The following is a 19,726-nucleotide window of genomic DNA, read 5'->3' on the forward strand; positions in this document are numbered from 1 at the left end:
GCGTCTTGCGAGTTCATCTGCTTGTTCATTTCCCTCTATACCGCAATGGCCAGGAATCCAGTACAGCTGTACCGAACTTCTCTGACACAGTTGTCGTAAAAGGCAAATGCATTCCCAGACAATTTTGAATAGCACTTGAAAGCATTGAGGGCTTTAAGTGCTGCTTGACTGTCTGAGAAGATGCAAATGTTAGCATGTCTATAATTTCTTTTAAGGCAGACATTTATACATTCTATTATTGCAGCTACTTCTGCCTGGAAAACTGTTGGCCAGTTCCCCATAGCTACAGAAATTTTTATTCTGGGACCATACACTCCAGCACCTGTTCTGTTACCCATTTTCGACCCATCGGTATAGAACAGGATTGAACCATTACGAACATCGGGACCACCCTCATCCCATACTGAACGAGAAAGTTCGATCACTCTGTATGGAATGTCATAATTGGTCCTTGGTTCCATCCAATCGCTGTTCATCTCTGAGGTTGGTCCAACGGGTAAGAGATTCAAGATGCTCAAGTGACCAGTTTTGTCCCCGTCTAATATTTTTTTTATATCTTTTTAGCTTTAGAGCGCTTCTATTAGCCTCCAGCTGAACATGTTGAGCCAAAGGTAACAAGTTAAAGATAGCCTCCAATGCCTTTGAGGGTGTGCTTCGCATTGCTCCTGTTACAGCAACGCATGCCAGTCGTTGGAGTTTGTTTAGCTTTTTTGTAGCTACAGTCTCCTTAGTCTTTGACCACCATACCAATGAGGCATAGGTTATCCTAGGCCGCACAATTGCTGTATAGACCCACATAACCATTTTTGGTTTGAGGCCCCATGTTCTGCCTATCATTTTAGAACATGCCCATAGGGCAATGTTGGCCTTACTGATAATTGCATCTAAGTGTGCGTTCCAGTTTAGTTTAGCGTCTAGGATTACGCCTAGATATTTCACTGAAACGCTGAATTTTATTTCCTCTCCTCCAAGATTTAGAGTCTGCAGATGTAGTTTCTTCTTTTTGGTGAAAGGAACAATTGTTGTTTTTGAGGGATTTATGCCTTCTTTGATACACCATGATTGTGTAAGGTTTAAGGCCATCTGCATCCTGCTCGAAATCACATCGTAGAATTTGCCACGTACCATTATGATTAAATCATCAGCAAAACCCACGGTTTCGAAACCATTCGCCTCCAACCTAATCAGAAGGTTGTCAACCACCAGTGACCAAAGTAGAGGTGATAGAACCCCTCCTTGTGGGCAACCTTTCGTTGAAATCACAGATGTCGACGACCCACCCAGCTCCGAGGTGATTTGTCTATTTGTGAGCATGCCTTTGATCCATTCGACTATGCAGTCATCGAAAAGTCTTCTTCTCATAGCCTGTGCCATTGATTCATAAGAAGCATTGTCGAAAGCCCCTTCGATATCAAGAAACGCACATAATGCAGTTTCTTTTGACGAAAAAGATTTTTCAATTTTAGTCACAAGCGTGTGTAACGCTGTTACTGTGGATTTGCCTGATTGATAGGCAAACTGGTATTTAGATAAAGGACATTTGGACACGAATACAGACTTTATGGATTCATATAATACTTTTTCCATAGTTTTCAGCAGTATTGATGATAAACTAATAGGTCTGAATGATTTTGGGAGTGATTTATCACGTTTCCCAGCTTTTGGAATGAAGACCACTTTAACGAGTCTCCATGTGGAAGGAATGTGCTCTAGTATCAGACTTGCCTTAAAAATCTCGATTAGAGATGGAATCAGCTTAGATTCTCCTTTTTGAATCAGGGCTGGAAAAATTCCATCTGCACCAGCGGATTTGTATGGTTGAAAGGATCTCACCGCGCTTTCTACTCTGGCCCTCGTGAAAACCATTCCAGCAACTATCTTTGCGACATCCTTTACACTTTGAGAATACCTTCGACAGCGATTCATGTCGCGGTTGTAGCTAGGACTGGTATCAGAATGAACCGATGTAGATCCCGGGAAGTGAGTTTTCATCAGTAAGTCTAATATTTCTGAGGGAGATTTTGTGAACGAACCGTCGTCCTTTTTGAGGGTGACCGGAATAAATCGCCACAGTAAACAACTGCAACAGAAACAACCGCTTAGAAAAAGTGTAGTAGGCTAGAAATATTTGGCGCGGGAAAAACATCATGTGCCTCACATTTCTATTATAAATTTATTCTCTTGTTCTCGTTTTTCGAAATTTATTCTGAGGACAATGTAATGGGGACGAAGTCCCCATTTGGCGAGGATAAGGAATCGAGGCGGCCCATGCCGCCAAGATGACGCAATCCGAGTCCACCGCCGACCCGCCGTCGGAAGCGGCGGTGTCTCGCACGCAAACCTGGGATCCACTGATTGCCCGGTTAGTTTGAAACATAGGATACGATCCTTTAGCAATGTCCGACCGAGCTCTAGCGAGCGTCGGACGGTATACGTCTGCCCGGGGCGTTACGTTTGCCTGGGGCGATACGTTTGCCCGGTTAATTCTTGTTTTGAAATACAATACCGCGCCACAATATTTATAGCCTACTACACATTTTATAAGCGGTGGTTTCTGTTGCAGTCGTTTTCTGTGGCGATTTATTCCGGGAACCCTTTTTGAGGGAACCTAGCCCGTTCGAGTGGTCTTTTGCAAGAGTCTTGCTTAGTCTTGCAACGATTGGGGTACTTTCAATGCTTTCGCAGTTATTTACCCAAGATTTTCGTTTAGATCGTCTTAGTTCTCTGTTATATTCGGTTAGGGCGCTCCTATATTGAGACCAATCCGAATTAATTTTAGCTCTGTTGAACAGCTTCCGCGCTGTTTTACGTAGCCGCTCGAGCCTTTTGTTCCACCATGGAACGTTTCTTGTCGAAGAAACTCTCTTAAGTGGGCAATTACTGTTGTAGACAGAAACTATTGTATCATTTAATTTTTTTGAAGTTGATTCTGTTGAATCGACCTTATTCTTGTGTTAAGAGTTTCTGACTCGAGTTCAAGTGAATATCGTTCCCAGTTGGTTTTTCTTGGATCACGATATTCTCTCTGTACTGTCGAGCCACCATCCCATTCGAAGATAATGTGTTTATGATCAGACAAAGACGCCTCTTCCGAAACGTGCCAGTTGTGTATTTTCGAAGAAATTACCGGACTGCACAGTGTTAGGTCCAGGACTACTTGTCTGATAGCGTTTATAAACGTTGGTTCATTGCCTATATTGGCAATGTCAATGTTGTTTGAAGAGAGAAATTCTAAAAGACAGTCACCTCGACTGTTTATGTCAGTACTACCCCACAAAGTGTGATGAGCGTTGGCATCACAGCCGATGATGAAGTCTTTTTTGATTTCTCTGCAATAATTTACGAACGCCGCAACCTCTTGGGGAGGTGCCTCAGGTACGTCACCAGGGAAATAAGCCGACGCAATTATTATGTCGGATCTTCCCTTGGCGGTTGGTATCTCAACTCGGATCGCGACGATGTCCCTTTGAATGAACTCTGTTATAGGAAAGCATTTAATATTTGCTTTTACTAGAACAGCAGTTCTTGGGGAGTCATGCTTGTCGTCGTAGAATAACTTGCATGAACCAGTATGAATACCAAGTATTCTTCCTTTGTGGACCCAAGGCTCTTGAATTAAAGCTAAATCCATAGCGTCTTCAATAAACCTCCTAGACAGCACGCTAGACGCTGCTTTAGCGTGATGGAGATTTATTTGCAGAACCTTAGTGTTCTGCGTTATTTTCGATCGCTCGTTTTGTTCATTTGGATGTGGATTATTCATAGAAGTCCCACGAGTCTCGAGTCTCGCCACTGCATCAGTGACCGGCTTAATGCAGCAAGGGCAGACGATACTGTGGAGGGTGCCCTGGTGCTCCACAGGCTCCGTTAACGGCAAGGTTTAAACCCCCCCCTACCATTCATCCCTCGGCACGGGTCGCTTCACACCTTGGTTTAGGGGTTAATCCATTACTTCCTTTCCATAATAACCATGGATAACAGCTATTACAACCATCCTCCTTTTCTGGGGCTTTGGACCCACTGCTCTGATTTCTAAATAATTTCAGGTTCTTATTCGGACATGCTATTATTGAGATCCGTCATTCGCAGGCGGAGTTCACGGGCTTAAATCTGAGATTGATTAGTCGATGCTTTACGAGATATTGTTCACTACAACAGTGTACCGAAAGAATAAGGGATTTCTATGTTCCTAACCTAATTGTTAGAATAAATATATCTAAAAATAGATGTCTTCCGAAGATTGCACTTGAACTAATAAGGACACCTATAAGTTCATCAATATTTTTATGGTTCTCCTTTTCCGACTCGGCGTAGTAACTTCAACCCTGAATCAAAACAATTTTAGGAATCCTCATCCTTTGAGCATTCTCGTTCTCTGCAAATCCTCGCCTAGCTCTCACCGATCCTGAACCGGCATGTTATCTCCCGCTCTCTGAAGGCAGCATCATATCATCATTTCTCTCCGCCCAACCAGCAGACGACGGTATCCAGACGAATGTTTATACTCGCCAGAATCCAATCTGTCAGTCTTCTGTGGACCGGTATTCGAGTTGGACGTTTTTAGAGGAACCCACACGCCGGCACCACTTCCGGGCTTCGACAAAGCGGTTGTGTTTTGTCTTCCAAAACTTCAAACATCTAAAGAGTGGGGTACAAAACCGTACAATCCTTGTTTGGGGGACGGGAACTGTCTGATTGTGTGCAGTGCAGTTAGGATTCGGAGGCCTGCAGCAGCAGGGCGGAATATAATGTTGGAGCGTCGTGTTAAATTAAACGAGCGATTTACTCTCGACGCCTAGTGATTAATTAATTACAGCGAATTTGAAAAGTGGATCAAGTGCGATATGCTGATATGTGACATGCTTCCGCTCTGACGGACTTAGAAGTGCTTGTGCCATGCATACAGTAGTGGCTGGTTTCGGATTCGTGCAATGTGGAGCAGATTGTACGGGAGAAAGTGATAAGAGTTTTTAGCTGGATATTCTGTTAAGAAGAGGGAGTCTAGTTTAGAGTTGCAGTTTCGCCGTGGAAGATAACGCAGTGTGTGTGTGCCGACAAGCTGAAGGGGTTGTTGTCAAGTACAGAACTTCTTCTTCATCTCTAGACTTCCGGCCGTTGCTTCCGGTGTGCAGCGCGTCTGTGTTTCATAGTGGGCGGAGGCGTTTCGCAAATAAAACCCTCCTGATAAAACGAGAATATAAGGAAAATGAGATTAATTTAAAAAATTGTTTTTCGTTCGTTCGAAGAAGAAGAAGAACCGTACGGGAGCCAAATCTGTTTTCCTTTAATTCGAGTTTATATTTATGCAATCATGTTTGCGGATTAAATTCCAGTGAAAGAGAAACAATAAAAGGATAAAGTGGCGCAAAGTGTTTTTGGTGGAAGACGCGGAGTTGTGTATCCTAACGAGATTTTTTGAGTGGGCGAAGAAGTGTGTGAGAGAGAGAGAAGTCGTAGTAGAACAGAAAACGCGGACAAATAAGATCCGGCTGGCGAACAGCAAAACGGTAATCTTTACAGTGTATTAATGCTTGCGGATTTGCTGAATTTATAATCGGCTGGGCAGAGAGATAATGGGTAGAGATTTGCTTTTGGTGACCACTTTTTCCGTCGCATTTTCATCACGGTCCGTTGATTTCGGTGAACTTTGAGGCATTGTACGAGCGAACGATGAAATCCCTGTTTTTCTAACGGCGGCAAGTGGAGACGGAACGGAACAGTGAGGAATGCCTTGTTTTATTCACAGTTTCCAGGATCCGTTGAGTCAATTGGGCGGAAGGACAGTAAAATTTCACGGTACTGTCGAATCAAAGCCGTTTTCGGTGTTTTGTGGGGAGGGGGATGAGGTCAACGCTATGAATAATACAAATGTTTTTGACTTGTAGCGGCAATGTACCGAGGAACACTGTTTAGTTGGGTTCCAGGAAGGACACGATCCGTGCTCTAGAGTTATGTTGTTCGTGGAGTCGAGAAGCGGAAATAACAAATGACTTACAATCTTCCGTGGATTAAATTTTATTCGAATATTTAGGAGCAGAAGGGTGGGTATTACAGGCGTGTTCTTTTCCATGGAGACGCACAGTCTTTCATCAACTGGAATGAATGTTCGAAACCATAGATTGCTAGTATACCTTACCTATTTTTGCGCCCATTTATGAATGATAAATTGCCCTTTTTGCTTTTATGTTTTAATTAGACCAAATCTTCCACTTGGAATTTGTTCCAGTGCTATAAATCAGGTCGATTTCAAATGTCAATTTTACACGTTCAACACAGTAGCGCTACGAGAAAGTTATACACCCAAACTAGCGTTGGCAGAAAACATTTCATCTTTGGCAGAAATGATGCCATTTATTGTGCTGGAGAGTCAAATGCGCAAATAATGAGCTGTTTTAAAAGCTTGAAAATGGTTTGTATGTATGCGTGCAGACATCTCTTCCGGTTTTCTTTTCTTATTTCATTTGAGATTGAGCCAAAAAAAGTCCATACGACCTCAAGGGGGATTGAAACAAGGCCGGCTGGAATGCAAAGATATTTTACACGACCACGCTATCCACATGGCTAATGATGCTTCAGCAGTTGTTCAGCAAATACGTGATAATATTGCACCTGTTTATAAAATGAAGTTGGGAAGCGTTTTCTAAGAGTAAAAAAGGAGCGCATGAAGGAGAACAATATCTATCTCGGTCTGGGCCGTGTATGTGGCAAAGTATGCGGAAAGCTTATTTGTCTTTTGTTTCGCTCGCTCGTATCAATCTTATATTGTTGTACCATGTATATTATAGAAATGCTTACCAGTATTTGTGAGTTATGTTATGTCGCATTTAATGTCATAAATCGGGTTGACAAAACATGAGCTAAAAATCAATTTTGGGTGTAGTATTTCGTTTATTGATCCAATACATCCTGTATTTTGTTCGTTACAACTAACTTCAAATATCCGTAGAAAGTAATACTTTCGTAAACCTCTGAAATATGTGGACGGAAAAAATATCAATATTGTTGAAATTTCCCAAGGAACTTATACTCGGTTTCGATTGGGAAACACATGTCGAACAGTATGCAATTATTATTACAGTATTGTAATTATTATTATTATTTATTTAATTTATCCATCTGACATCAAATTGTCTTAATGGACCTACTCAAGTTAGAATCATATACACGCATTGTGAATGTCAACTTATTTTAAAATAATCATTAAATCTACTCCGAAACGCATTGCTAGCGAGATTAAAGTCAAAGAAGTGAAAAATCCTATTGAATGTAGCAGACATAACTTCCAACGGATCATGCTGGCAATACAAACTATTCCGGAAATCGAGCTAGAGGAAATCACGATGACGTAGGGTGCGTTCTGGAGCATAAATATTTAGATTAGCAAGCAAGAAAGGGGAGTCAATCTCGTTCCTCAGCAGCTTCGCAACAAACATGGCTTGTGCTGCAGATCGCCTGCTCTCCAGAGTATCAATTCGCAGCAGGTTACAGCGTTCCTCGTAAGGAAGTAGTTTCCTTGGGTTCCGCCATGGAAGATTCCTCAAAGCACGACGTACGAACTTTCTTTGTACAGATTCAATGCGCGCTCCAAATGCTGGGGAAAGGGCACCATGCTCCCTTGAGGCTCCCCATGCTCCACATTTGGCTAGTTTTTCGAGAAGGAGTAATAAGGAGTGTATCGGAAATAAACTGTAAACACATTTTTAATCTTAAAATTCATTTGATCAATCAAACAAGGAAACCGTTCGGCAATGTGTTAGGAACCTCCTTCTTACAGTGTGTGAAGAAAAACAAATAAAAAATGATTATTGGGAATATGTTCTGACCTTCGATTTAACGCTTTTCATTAGGTTTTGTACAGTGGATCGATCTTGGACGCAGCATTCCAGTACCAGAAGATTCGCTTGACAATAGCCCTATATCTCTCGATCGGATGAAGCCGGGGGCAGTCTGGCGGATTGATGTACTTATTTCTCAACAAAATCTACATCATTATTCCTATGTCAAATCCGACCAGAATAGTGATGGGAGGCTATGCTTGTCATGGATTTCACACTTGCCGAATGAATACCGAAACGTTCTGCCACTTTATTCATTGTAATACCTTTCTCTCCATTCCATGTGTCTAAGATTTGAACTTCAGTCTCCTTTTTGATACACGACATTTCCGACGGAATGAAAAATCCACAGGTAAACAAATCCTTGAAGGATTCTTACAGATCGAGATACTAAATACAGGTGAGCACAACTGTATTCGTTTAGACATCAATGGACAGGGGCTCTTAAAATGTTCATAGCTTATTTGCGCTATACCCCTTAAGGGTGTAGTAGTAAACTATGGAAACTTGAAAAAATTAGAAAAATATTTCTGGCTTAAAATGTTCTGTGGGATGTCTACTTTACTGTAGTTTTTTTCCCAGGTTTGTCCGATGCTCCGCTCCGAAGCTACAAAACAATTAGTGAACCTAAGTCTTCGCTAAAGGAGCGCGTGAAGAATGCGCGCAACGCATACATCAGTTGTTTGCGGGAATGTATAGGAGAAGTGTGTATTACGCGCCCCCTAAGCGAGAATGGATTTATCTTGACCGTGCTCTCAAAATTTAAGGTAACAACTACGTCAGTACGTAGATTAGTTAACCCTTAGTTATCTATACTCGTTCTGTATTTTAGATACTGAATAACAAAAGTGCTATGAATTTTATTTTGTAAGGCGCCCAAATTCTATATTTCCAATCATACGGTGTTAAATGGCCCAGCGCAAGTATAATATGCTCATGAATTGTTTCTCTCAGAGACTATAAAGCTTAGAGAAACGGCTTGTATGAATGAGAGATTCCATCAATCTATTCCCTTTATGCCCACCAGCGAAGAGAAGAAACTGTTCCTTCGGTGAGTGTGTTCTCCCAGTATTCGTGCATTAATTCTCCAGTCCGCGCTATTGTTTTCCTGCATTCTCTGAGCACATAACATAGATGCCAGATGTGAAGACATGTTTTCATTGTCAAGACATTTAATTTTGTGAAAAATACTAAAATCATTTCAAAGTATGTGAAAAAAATTGTTTGTGTGATTTATCGAACATGATTTATAAATATTTGTGATGGTTTGCTCATTTTGTTCATTATGATTACATTTGAAGACATTTATTCGTGCCATGCAGAGATATTTGAAAAAATCATCTGGCATCCCTCCCATACAAGCTATTTCTCTCATGAGAATGTTTACGGCCGAAAGCGAGCAAATTGCCCCGATCGAGGGTATGCCATACTGCCCGATGGAAAGCTGATTCGGAAAATATCAAATTGAGAAGGAAATGAATCCTTTCTTACCATTTTCTTCATCTGAGATAATTACTGGGAACTCGACTCAATAAATATGACCCGAAGTTATCGCCTCTGAATCGGTTTCAAGCAACAAAAACATTCTAGAAATTATGTAGAAAATTATATCGAAAATCGCTTCCAAAGACAATTATTTTTCATATTTTTTTAAAACATGTTACAAATGTAAAACTGTCATGGTAGGATTCTATCATTGACTAGCACGAATGCCTATTTTTTTTAATCCCATTTATTTTTATTTAAGGCTCATTAGCATTTTAGCTGTAACAGAGCCGAATTTTAATCGTGTACATGTCACATGGATATCATATATCTATTATAATTAGCACATTACACAGTTGCCATTCGCCAGTATTCCTTCTATACCATTACATATGGTACATTCACACAGTAGCCATTTAGGCGTAAGAGTATTCTTTCTGTTCTTCCATTATCCAGTTGGACCACCGGACAGCGGAGACAGTTGATTGATCATTGTTGAGTTATTTATAGAATAGCAGCCCGATGTGTCAAGCAGAGCAGTTGTATGGATGAATCGATCTTATTTCGACCGTGGATCGATCTCCATCGCCGATGATTGTTGCGTGGACGTAGCTATTCTGTAACAACACAAAGATGGTCAATGAGGGTCCTGAGTTTTGAACTCACGATCGATCGCTTACTAAGCGAACGCGCAACCAATGTGGCTACGGAGACCCCCTACAAATGCCTATATCCATTGCATTTCTATTCTTGCTGGTTTACGAGAAAACCCGGCAGGAGCGTTTTAGACACATCTTATCTATATCCTCCTGACTACCAATGCTATCAAACGATAGAATGGATGAATATATCAAGATATATTTTTGAATTGGTCCTATGTGCATTTGTCAATCAAAGATTCGAACAACTTGATTCGCTTAGTATCGCGACTAGAGCGGTGGATTTGCAGTATTGATACATGCAACCAAAAGTCTGTTTAGGAAATTGCAGTAAATAAAGTAACCTGTAACTTCAATGATGGTCTACAAGGCGTTTTGGAGATAATGCTTGAAATTGGATCGGAGTGCAACAATTTCTGCGGAAAATCTGATAAGGAACGAATCGAACGAGCGAGGTGCGGATGAGAGCTAGAGCTAGAGAAGCCCGCAAGTTCAATTTGGCAATAAAAAAGTGACAGGAAGAACACCTTTTAAGAGTTCAAGGACAGTTTCATGGTCCAAAAATGTATCCAAAATTTAAAACGCGTTTTTCTCGAAACTATGTTTTGCAAACTGGTAGGAGTTCTACCTCCGGAACGGTCCATTAAATTTTGATGAGATGGGTTTTTCCAGATTCTCCACTAAATTTTCTGTCATGATTTTGGCCGCATGGATTTAACACACCGGTTGCAGCTATTCAGGGGACAGTCAAATTTACACCAATTATTTTTGTTTGTTAGGTAATATATACCTGATAAAACTGTGATATCAGATTAATTATAGATTAATAGATTTTAAAAAAAATCGCGAAAATCACATACTTTTTATGGTGTTCATAGTGTACTGCCCCCTTAAGTGACGTTATCGCAGCAAATGTTTATCAGCATGATCAAATGGTATGCGTGGAAGCTCTGTGAGCTGAAGGGAGTGATTTGATTCCGGTAACAATGATGGTGAATTTTCCCTCGAACCTTACTTTTTTTTGTGAGTTTTAGTGCTGTTGTTCCTATCTTTCTGCAGCTCCATACGCTCCATACGTTCTTCCTGCGTTCATTCTGCATTAATTCGTGAAACATCTTCTCAAAACTGTGGTGCGTTGGCCAGAGGTTTGCCAATCTTCCCCGGAATACTTTACCATTACCATTACCATTACCATTACCATTACCATTACCATTACCATTACCATTACCATTACCATTACCATTGCCATTACCATTACCATTACCATTACCATTACCATTACCATTACCATTACCATTACCATTACCATTACCATTACCATTACCATTACCATTACCATTACCATTACCATTACCATTACCATTACCATTACCATTACCATTACCATTACCATTACCATTACCATTACCATTACCATTACCATTACCATTACCATTACCATTACCATTACCATTACCATTACCATTACCATTACCATTACCATTACCATTACCATTACCATTACCATTACCATTACCATTACCATTACCATTACCATTACCATTACCATTACCATTACCATTTTTCATTCACTCCATCGGAACATCTGATTTTTGCCGAAATTTTTTTTTCAGGAGCTCTCACAAGGCTATAGATGATCATATTTGATGACAAAAATCCTTCTACGCATATATTCAAATTTCAACAATGACAGAGTTACAGAACTTTTTTTTGTTTCGGACTCTGTTACCTCAAAATAGCTCTACACTAAAAAGCTGCGCTGCGAAAGCCTATTCTGTTGCCTTCATTTGAAAGAAATGAGAAAAATGTATTGGATGTAGAAGTGGAATTTTGTATTGGATGTAGAAGTGGAATATCTAAATTAGTGGATTTGAAAAACTGTTTTGGAAGTGAAAATTTCAAAATTAGTACTTTTTCATGTGCGGTTATAAATTTTATCCCAAAAATTCACATTGAACTTGATTGTTTCTATCAATCAAACTTAAGTTCTCAAATCACTCTACAATTTGTTCTTTGACACCCAAGTTCTATCTTTCTTAATTCCGCTGCAATATCGATATAAATAATTCCTGGTGAATATTCAAGCAAAATCTTCAAAAATCACGATTTTTTCCTCACTGTACATATGATAGCCACTTAAATTCCACCTTAACGTTCAAAGGCCACTTTTTTTTTTTAACAAGTCATATTTGAAATGTAAAACAATTTTTTTTCAAACTGTATATAATCGAGTTCAAAATTGTATATAATCGAATCACATATTCGAGTCTGTATATAATCGAGTGCGACCTGTATATACAGACTCGGTTATATAAGATTGATATACAATTTTGGACTCGATTACACACAGTTTGATTTTTTTTTAATGTTTCAAATATTATTTATTTTAATAAAAATGTCACCTTTCATCGTTAAGGTGAAATTTAAGTGTCTGTTATAGGTAAAGTGGGGGTAAAAATTGTGATTTTTTGAGATTTTGCTTTAATTTTCACCAGGAATTGATTATATTGATATTGCACCGAAATTAAGAAAGATGGAAGTTGGGTGTCAAAGGACAAATTGTAGATCGGTTAGAGAGCGTTAACTTAATTGATAGAAACAATTAAGTTTAATATGAATTTTTGTAATGAAATTAAAAATAGCACATTAACAATTACTAACTTTTAAGTTTTTCACATCCAAAATGTTATTTAAATCCACTAATTTAGATGTTCCATTATTATATCCTGTACTAATTTATTTTTTATTTCCTTACAAATGGAAGCAACAGAATTGCCTCACGTAGCGTACTTTTTAATGTAGAGCCAGTTTGAGGCAACAGAGCCAGAAACCAAAAAAAAATATCTTTAACTTTGTCATTGTTGAAATTCGAACATATGCGTAGGTGTTTTTTTTTCACCAAATATGATCGTCTATCACCTCCTGAGAGATTCTGGATGAATTAACTTTTCTCATGTTTTCTGACTTCAAAGTGAAGATTCAAAAATTATATTCTTCTTTTTTATTCAAATAGCGAAAAAGAAAAAATGATATGCAGTGAAAAGAAATCCGAGATTGTATATAATCGAGTCTGCCCTGTATTGTCAAACTAGGGAACGACCCAAGGCACATTAAAAAATGAAGTTGGATCTTAGAAGTATGCATGGAAAGTGTTTCCTAAGAAAAAAAGTCATAGGAGGGTTGTGTCTGAGACACGACCGCATAGTTGACGTAGGATTCCGTTAGGCTATTTGTTGATTTTGGATATGTTGGAAAAATTACATCGGTAAACTCTTTGATTATGATTTGGTGGCCCTGAAAAGGGCCGTTTTGTTTGGTTGTTCGGTATTGTCTGTTCATTCCACCAGTGTTCACCGAGTGATGATGAAGGAAGTATGGTAAACAGTCGTTGGATGGTGCGAATCAGATAAAAGATGCCGAAGTGGGACGAGATATGATGAAAGCCGCCCTCTGTGATCCTAGACAAGATGCCTCCTGTGTTATGCATGGATGAAAAAAAAGAAGAAAAAAAACTCACCAATGTAATATAAGATAACTATCAATACCGAACGCAATTATCAATTTTTCTCATCAGTAAAAACTTGTTACTTTAATATAGAGAAAACATATTTGAAATGGAAAAGGTAATTTTATTTTATAATTTTTACTATGTGAGTGTTTATTCAACCCAATGCGAATTTTAATTGGACTAACAACACCTATACTATACTATATGTAAAGCATATGGGAAATCACTTTTTCTAATATTTCTTCACTTTTCCAATTTTTCTCGCCGTATAACCTTCATTGTGTGAAACCGAAACTTAAACCGAACGACCCGTTCTCGGGCGGGAACATATCTTGGTTTTCATTTATGAAAATTGAAATAAATCGTTTCATATATCAGTCATTTTTACCACAACTGCTACCATATACAGTTTTACACCTACACTTGTGCTAAATTTTTCACAATACACGATCGGTCATTGATATGAAATTTCACGAAGCAACCAAAATTAAAGTTTCAAATTTAAATTGTATTTACTTGAATTTATCGTATCACTCACTTTACTTGCAATATAAAAATCCCCCCAACTATATTTGCAATGCCTAGTTCACCCGGGCACCTTGGTTTAGATTTCTCTGTTAGGGAACACTTTTCGGTAGGAGCAAAAGCTCCCCCTACTTTCATGTATTTGCAATGTTCTTCTTCTTCTTCTCCTTTGTTTACGGAGACTTTAAATCATTCGATTCATTCGTCTCCGATTTGCTTTTTTACTATTTTTATGATTCTAGTTTTAAATGTTCTATATTTTCTTGTAAAGTTCCGTTTCTTTCCAAAATTCAATTAAGTTATTCTCCTGAGTTCATCATTACTTAATATGTCCCTTAGGTTCTGTCCAATATTATTCCTAATTCGAAAAAGCTTCTGCGCTAAAAATTGTGCATTGGGGAGGAAGAGAGAAACTACCAGTATAGCGGTTTTCAAAAAATCCGCAACCGACACCATCAGTGCTTACTGAACCATCAGTTTAAACTTGATGTTCGAACTGGATTTTTTTTTTTCTAAGAGGTGATTGAAACAGACCTTCACTTTCGATGGGAGATCTCCTGCACGAACTTCCTCGAGTGAATCAAGGTTAACATTCGGCGGTTTTACATTCCAATTTCTTTCCATGACTTTGCAATGTCGATTTCCTCCAGGCGGCAGAGAAATCAACTCTGTAAGGTAACACATTTCGGTAGGAATTAAAATTCCACCTACTTTCATGTATTTCCAATGACGATTTCCCCCAGGCTGCTAGGTTTTGATGTCTCTGTTAGGGAACCGCCGCACGTGTCGTCAATTTCGACCAATCAGAAGAGGTATTTCCATTAGGATAGGGGTTGAAATTTTTCAATTGTTCGATAGTTAGTTTCATGACATATATTATTTTCATCAATATAAAAAATTGTTATGGCGTGCCGAAATCGATTGACGCAAAAACTTCATCAATCCATAATGAAATAACTGAGTAATAAGCGTTTGAAGTTGGACAATTTTCACGATATGCTCGATTTTCGATTTTCGATTTGTACCCCAATAAGTTCCCGAAAGACGTAATCCTACGTCAAAAAAACAAAGCATAAACGCTAATCTGTACCCTTTTCGGTAGTGGGCCGTGTATGTGGCGAAGTATGCGGAAAGGGTTAATGCGTGCTTATCTGCAATGTGTCTCTTGTTTCGCTTGTTTCTTGTCTCTTGAACTCTCTCGAAATGCAATGAATACAATTTGACTGGAAAGAATGAAATGAGATAGTCGGTCGTAGAGGGGGAAAGTGGCTAAACGCCCGACTGACTGCTTAGTCGTTTTGGCGGAGAAACTGCGTGAAGAAGCCAAAAGTCATTTCCGACTGAATACGGGTATAGTCAGTCAAATAGTCAGCTGACTATCCTCAGTTGACTATGGCTATGCCGAGCCCTGGTCAAAAAATTTGCTTAAAAATAATTTTGGGTGTAGAGAAGTTGCAAATGACAACGGACTGTTGTGATGCAGCTCTACAACAAAACAGATTGTTTTTGCAATAATTGATAAGATGGTCATTGCCATAGATTTATCTTTATTCGAGGGATCATTCTTTGCTATTTTCAGCATAAGGCTATTTCGGTTGGGTCGGAGGGAATCAAATCATAAGGTTTAATTTGTGAGCACTTTTTGCAGTAATAGTTTGCGAGTTGTCGGCTCCGGAGTCTTCATGGGTCCAGTACGACATTGTTCACCTGCGCAATAAAATGAAATATATGTAAATATTGCATATACTCCCCTACATGATGCACTCTACATACACCTAGAAAATAAGAACACATAGTTCATTACTCCCCATGTTTACAAACCGCAGCCCACACCATAGATTGGTGATAATTGCGTTGACGGCATTGTGCTCCGTACTCCGAATTTAGGATGGGAAAATGAACATACTTCTAAAATTAATTATGAACAAAAATTAACTTTTCCGAATCAAATTAGTGTTGTATGTAAAAAAACACATTTTTCTGCAAGTGTTGAAAAAATCTTGTACGTAAATTATGTATGAAGATGATTTTATATTATAATGATAAGTTTTTGGTAAATTCAGAAAAAAAAGGTTATGTTAGGATCAGGACTAGAATAGGGCAATCTTTATGAAACATCGATCATGACGAATCGATTTTCTAAACTGAGTAGAGATCGATTCACTAATTACATCGGTTCCATCGATCTTCGAAAACTTTTTTTTCTCCAATTTACCTAGTTATTATGTGTCGTTTTTTCTTTAGGTAGGAAATAAAAATTTCATATATTCATATAAACTACAAAATCATTTTGTTTTGTTCCTCAGCCACAAAAAAGCCCAGACTTTTTCATGATTTGCCGTCATGGAATCATTTAATGAACTTAATTAAATTAAATTAATCAATTAAATTACATGTTGAAAACATTATTAGATATTTAACAACTGGTATCTGCCCAGAATTCAGTTGACAACGATCCCATTAAAGCCAACCATTCCATACATGTGTCATTTAGTCGAAACCGATTCTTGGTTTTATCGCCAGTTCAAAAAAAAAAACCTTTTGGATGGAACTGATGTCACCATCTAGTTTTGTGATCGTATGAGTTAATGGTCCAATAGTTCTGATCCTGTCAACATCTGTACTGAAGTAAATCGTAGTAGAATCAGACTGTTTTGACGTAGGACTACGTCTTTCATTTCTGTACCAGGGTGTAAGTTTAAAGTTTCGAAATCGAGAGAGTGACGCTGTAGTGCAAGGTTTTGCACGTTAATACCTCTTTACCGGCTGAATGAAGCGGTATAATAATCACTTCATCCGAAAGATTAAATGTCAATCTAGGCACCTGGAGAAAGCATCATAGCGAATACATGCAAGCTGTGACTTCTTTTGCTCGCTTGCATTAGTGTTCGGGGAACCATAGCGGAAAAATGCAAGGCGTGAGTACTTTTACTCGCATCAGTTTCTGTTCTGCTTTCGCATGGACCAGTCATGAAAAATTGTTTGCGTGTGAATGCGTCCAAGCGAAGCAATATTCGCATTTACGCACTCGACTTGGTGTTCCCGTGAGGCTAGGCGCAAATTGAGAAGCGTATAGCGCTCGTAAGCGAACGCGAGACTACCAACACGACTCATACGTGCCACAAACGTAGCGTGGTGGAGCGCATATTGAGTCGCTGTTTGGTGTAAATGACATGCCACTCGCATACAATGACTGATTAACACAGAGTTGCGCGATATATTTATTTACTAACACAATCACCCGACCGGTACAGCCATACAGTGTCAAACCCACGGCGCTATATGATTGTTCACCAACACAACTACCACAAAAACAGGCGCTATATCGCGCCAAGTTACTCGCGCTATATGCGTCTAAATTTGCGCCTTGCCTGATGCAATCCAATTGACGAATTTACGCAAAGCTGAATCAGCTCATGCGACACCTACATTAGAGTTCAGGACCACAAAAGTGATGATGTTTGTTTATTCTACGCACTGAAAAGCATGATTCGGTCGTGATTATTCATTTTATTTCTATTTAGATTAATTTCAACCATGAAATATTTTCAGTATATGGTAAGAAGGTTAGGGCTTTGTATATTTACGATGATTTCAACACGCGATTGGACCAAAGTCATTGATAATCTTCGAAAATTTTGAGTTTGATAATGCATACAGGTTATGAATACTGTGGATAATAGTGATGAAATCGATATCATATCAAGTTGGATTATATAATTGATGATGTAAGGGCCGATACAAAAAGGATTTGCAGTATTTTTAGCGCAACACATGCTACTCATCGTTTATCTAGTTAAAAAAAAAAAAAATTTACAACACTTATACCTAGCCATTCTTCAAAACATACATACCACATTGTAAAATGGCGATTTTCTAACCTTTTAGCGTAGAAAGAATACGTGAATCCGGGAAATTAGAAGATAAATTCTGATTTTTCTAATATATTTTAACGATAAAAAAAAAAAACAAACATCATCATTTTATTCGCTGCGCCATCTGGTTGTAAATCTAACGTAAATTCGTTAATTGGCTATCTAACGCAAAACGTAAACGATCGGTGAGACATCTGGATTTAGTTTTTAAACTAAGAAAATGATGATAATGTAACCTAAAACTCAAACACAAATCACGTATATTTTACGTCCGGACTTTCCAAGGTAATTCTTATAAGCAAGAACCATGAATTTTTTAACTTGTTTTTGATTGTGCTCTCGAATTTCCTTTCTTGATTCATCCATTGTCAACATTCATACAGTTTTCACAACTGAAACAGGTAAGAAAATAACATGTTATATATAAAATTGGGCAGAATTAAATTTCTTCCAAACTCTTGGCAATCAAATTATTTTTTATGATTATAATATTGTAATTTATCAGTTGCTTTTACAAGGCCACTCAAATTCCATCGGTTCGTTTCGGGACCACCAACAAGTTCGAAAGAGTTGAATTGTATGTTAATAACAATTCCATACTTATACTCATCCAATCACACATTAACAAGAAAAACTTTCAGCAATCTTCCATAATATTCATTCATTCATTTATTTAGAATACGTCTACCTTGCGGTTATATCACAGATATAACCCACTTCTTGTTTTTCTCTGCAAGCTTAATGAAGCGATTCAGATGTTGATATTATTTCTATAAAATTTGCCAGGTTTTTGGTGAGATTTCAATCGATGAACACTGAAAAACAAATCTAAGGAGGGTCGTGTCAAAATCGGTCGTTTTTAGGGTGATTTGGCATGAAATTGACAAATGTTAAATAAACTAAACACAAAACAAGTGATAGTTGTCAAAGTGGCGTACATATAAAAATGTGTTGATAACCTAATGTTCTGTGCCTTTACCAGGGCTTGGAAATATTGAGCTTGTTAAATAATATTGAAAATAATTTTTTATCAGTGTAACGCGTTTATTTAGCTTGTCGATGCTGCTTTGATTCACTCGACGGCAAACAAATTTACAACTGTGTTCATTCATATTCATTCTGTGCTATCTGAGCTTTTCTTAAAGCTCGAGTCATGAGAATTCATTCACATTTATTCATTGCCATTGAATTTTCAGGAATGTTGTGACTGTTCATTTCCAATATCCCGATATGTGTGTGATTTTCTCATTGAGTCAGTGCCTTGCTTATTTTTGAAGTTACTCCGAAAGGGCAACGCAAATCGGTGGCACAAACGGAAATGCCAATAAAAGAGCAAGATCTGCATGCACACTCACAGCTAAGGATGGCATAGGCTTGGACGGCGGGGAGGCATTGTGCAGAATCGATCCGAGTAGCGAATGCAGCCATGTCAGCCAAAGCTGGATGTTGGCAATTTCATCCGCTTAATCCATTTGCAGAAGGAAGCTCGAAATATTCCCATTGCGGTCGTGTCTTGGACACCACTATTTTATATTCGTGTGTTCGGAATTTGGGTCAAAATTCAAATGTTTGAAATTTGAGTCAAGAAAATATTTTTTTTACATCGGAATTGGAGTCTTTTGAAGCATTTCTGACAAGTGGAATTGGAATTGCATATTCACTATGCAAAATTAAAGCATTTTAACTTAGATGGAAACCTTGCATGCTTGAACAATTTAATTTCTTGTCACTATTATGAGCATTCTGTACTTCGTTATCTTCCTCAACGAATTTCTCCGTTTTGTCAGTGTCCGAGAACGATGCTGATAGTGAATGAACTGGTATATTAATATCAATGAA

The 19,726-nt window shown here is 38.5% G+C and overlaps 1 protein-coding gene across 8 annotated transcripts in view; it reads left to right on the plus strand.

Moving 5' to 3' along the window:
• Positions 1-4,535: 4,535 nt before the first annotated feature.
• LOC129765280 (peroxidasin) overlaps positions 4,536-19,726 on the plus strand; it is a 368,884-nt gene continuing 353,693 nt past the window's right edge. For 2 of the 8 annotated variants that reach the window (XM_055765422.1, XM_055765423.1), the window contains exon 1: positions 4,543-5,507. The gene's annotated coding sequence lies outside the window, so the exon portion shown is untranslated. Of the gene's footprint in view, positions 5,508-19,726 lie in introns of all 8 variants that reach the window. The other 6 variants (XM_055765418.1, XM_055765419.1, XM_055765421.1 and 3 more) reach the window with 6 other exon arrangements.

Source organism: Toxorhynchites rutilus, chromosome 2 (assembly GCF_029784135.1).
Source record: "Toxorhynchites rutilus septentrionalis strain SRP chromosome 2, ASM2978413v1, whole genome shotgun sequence".
Classification (NCBI taxonomy): domain Eukaryota; kingdom Metazoa; phylum Arthropoda; class Insecta; order Diptera; family Culicidae; genus Toxorhynchites; species Toxorhynchites rutilus.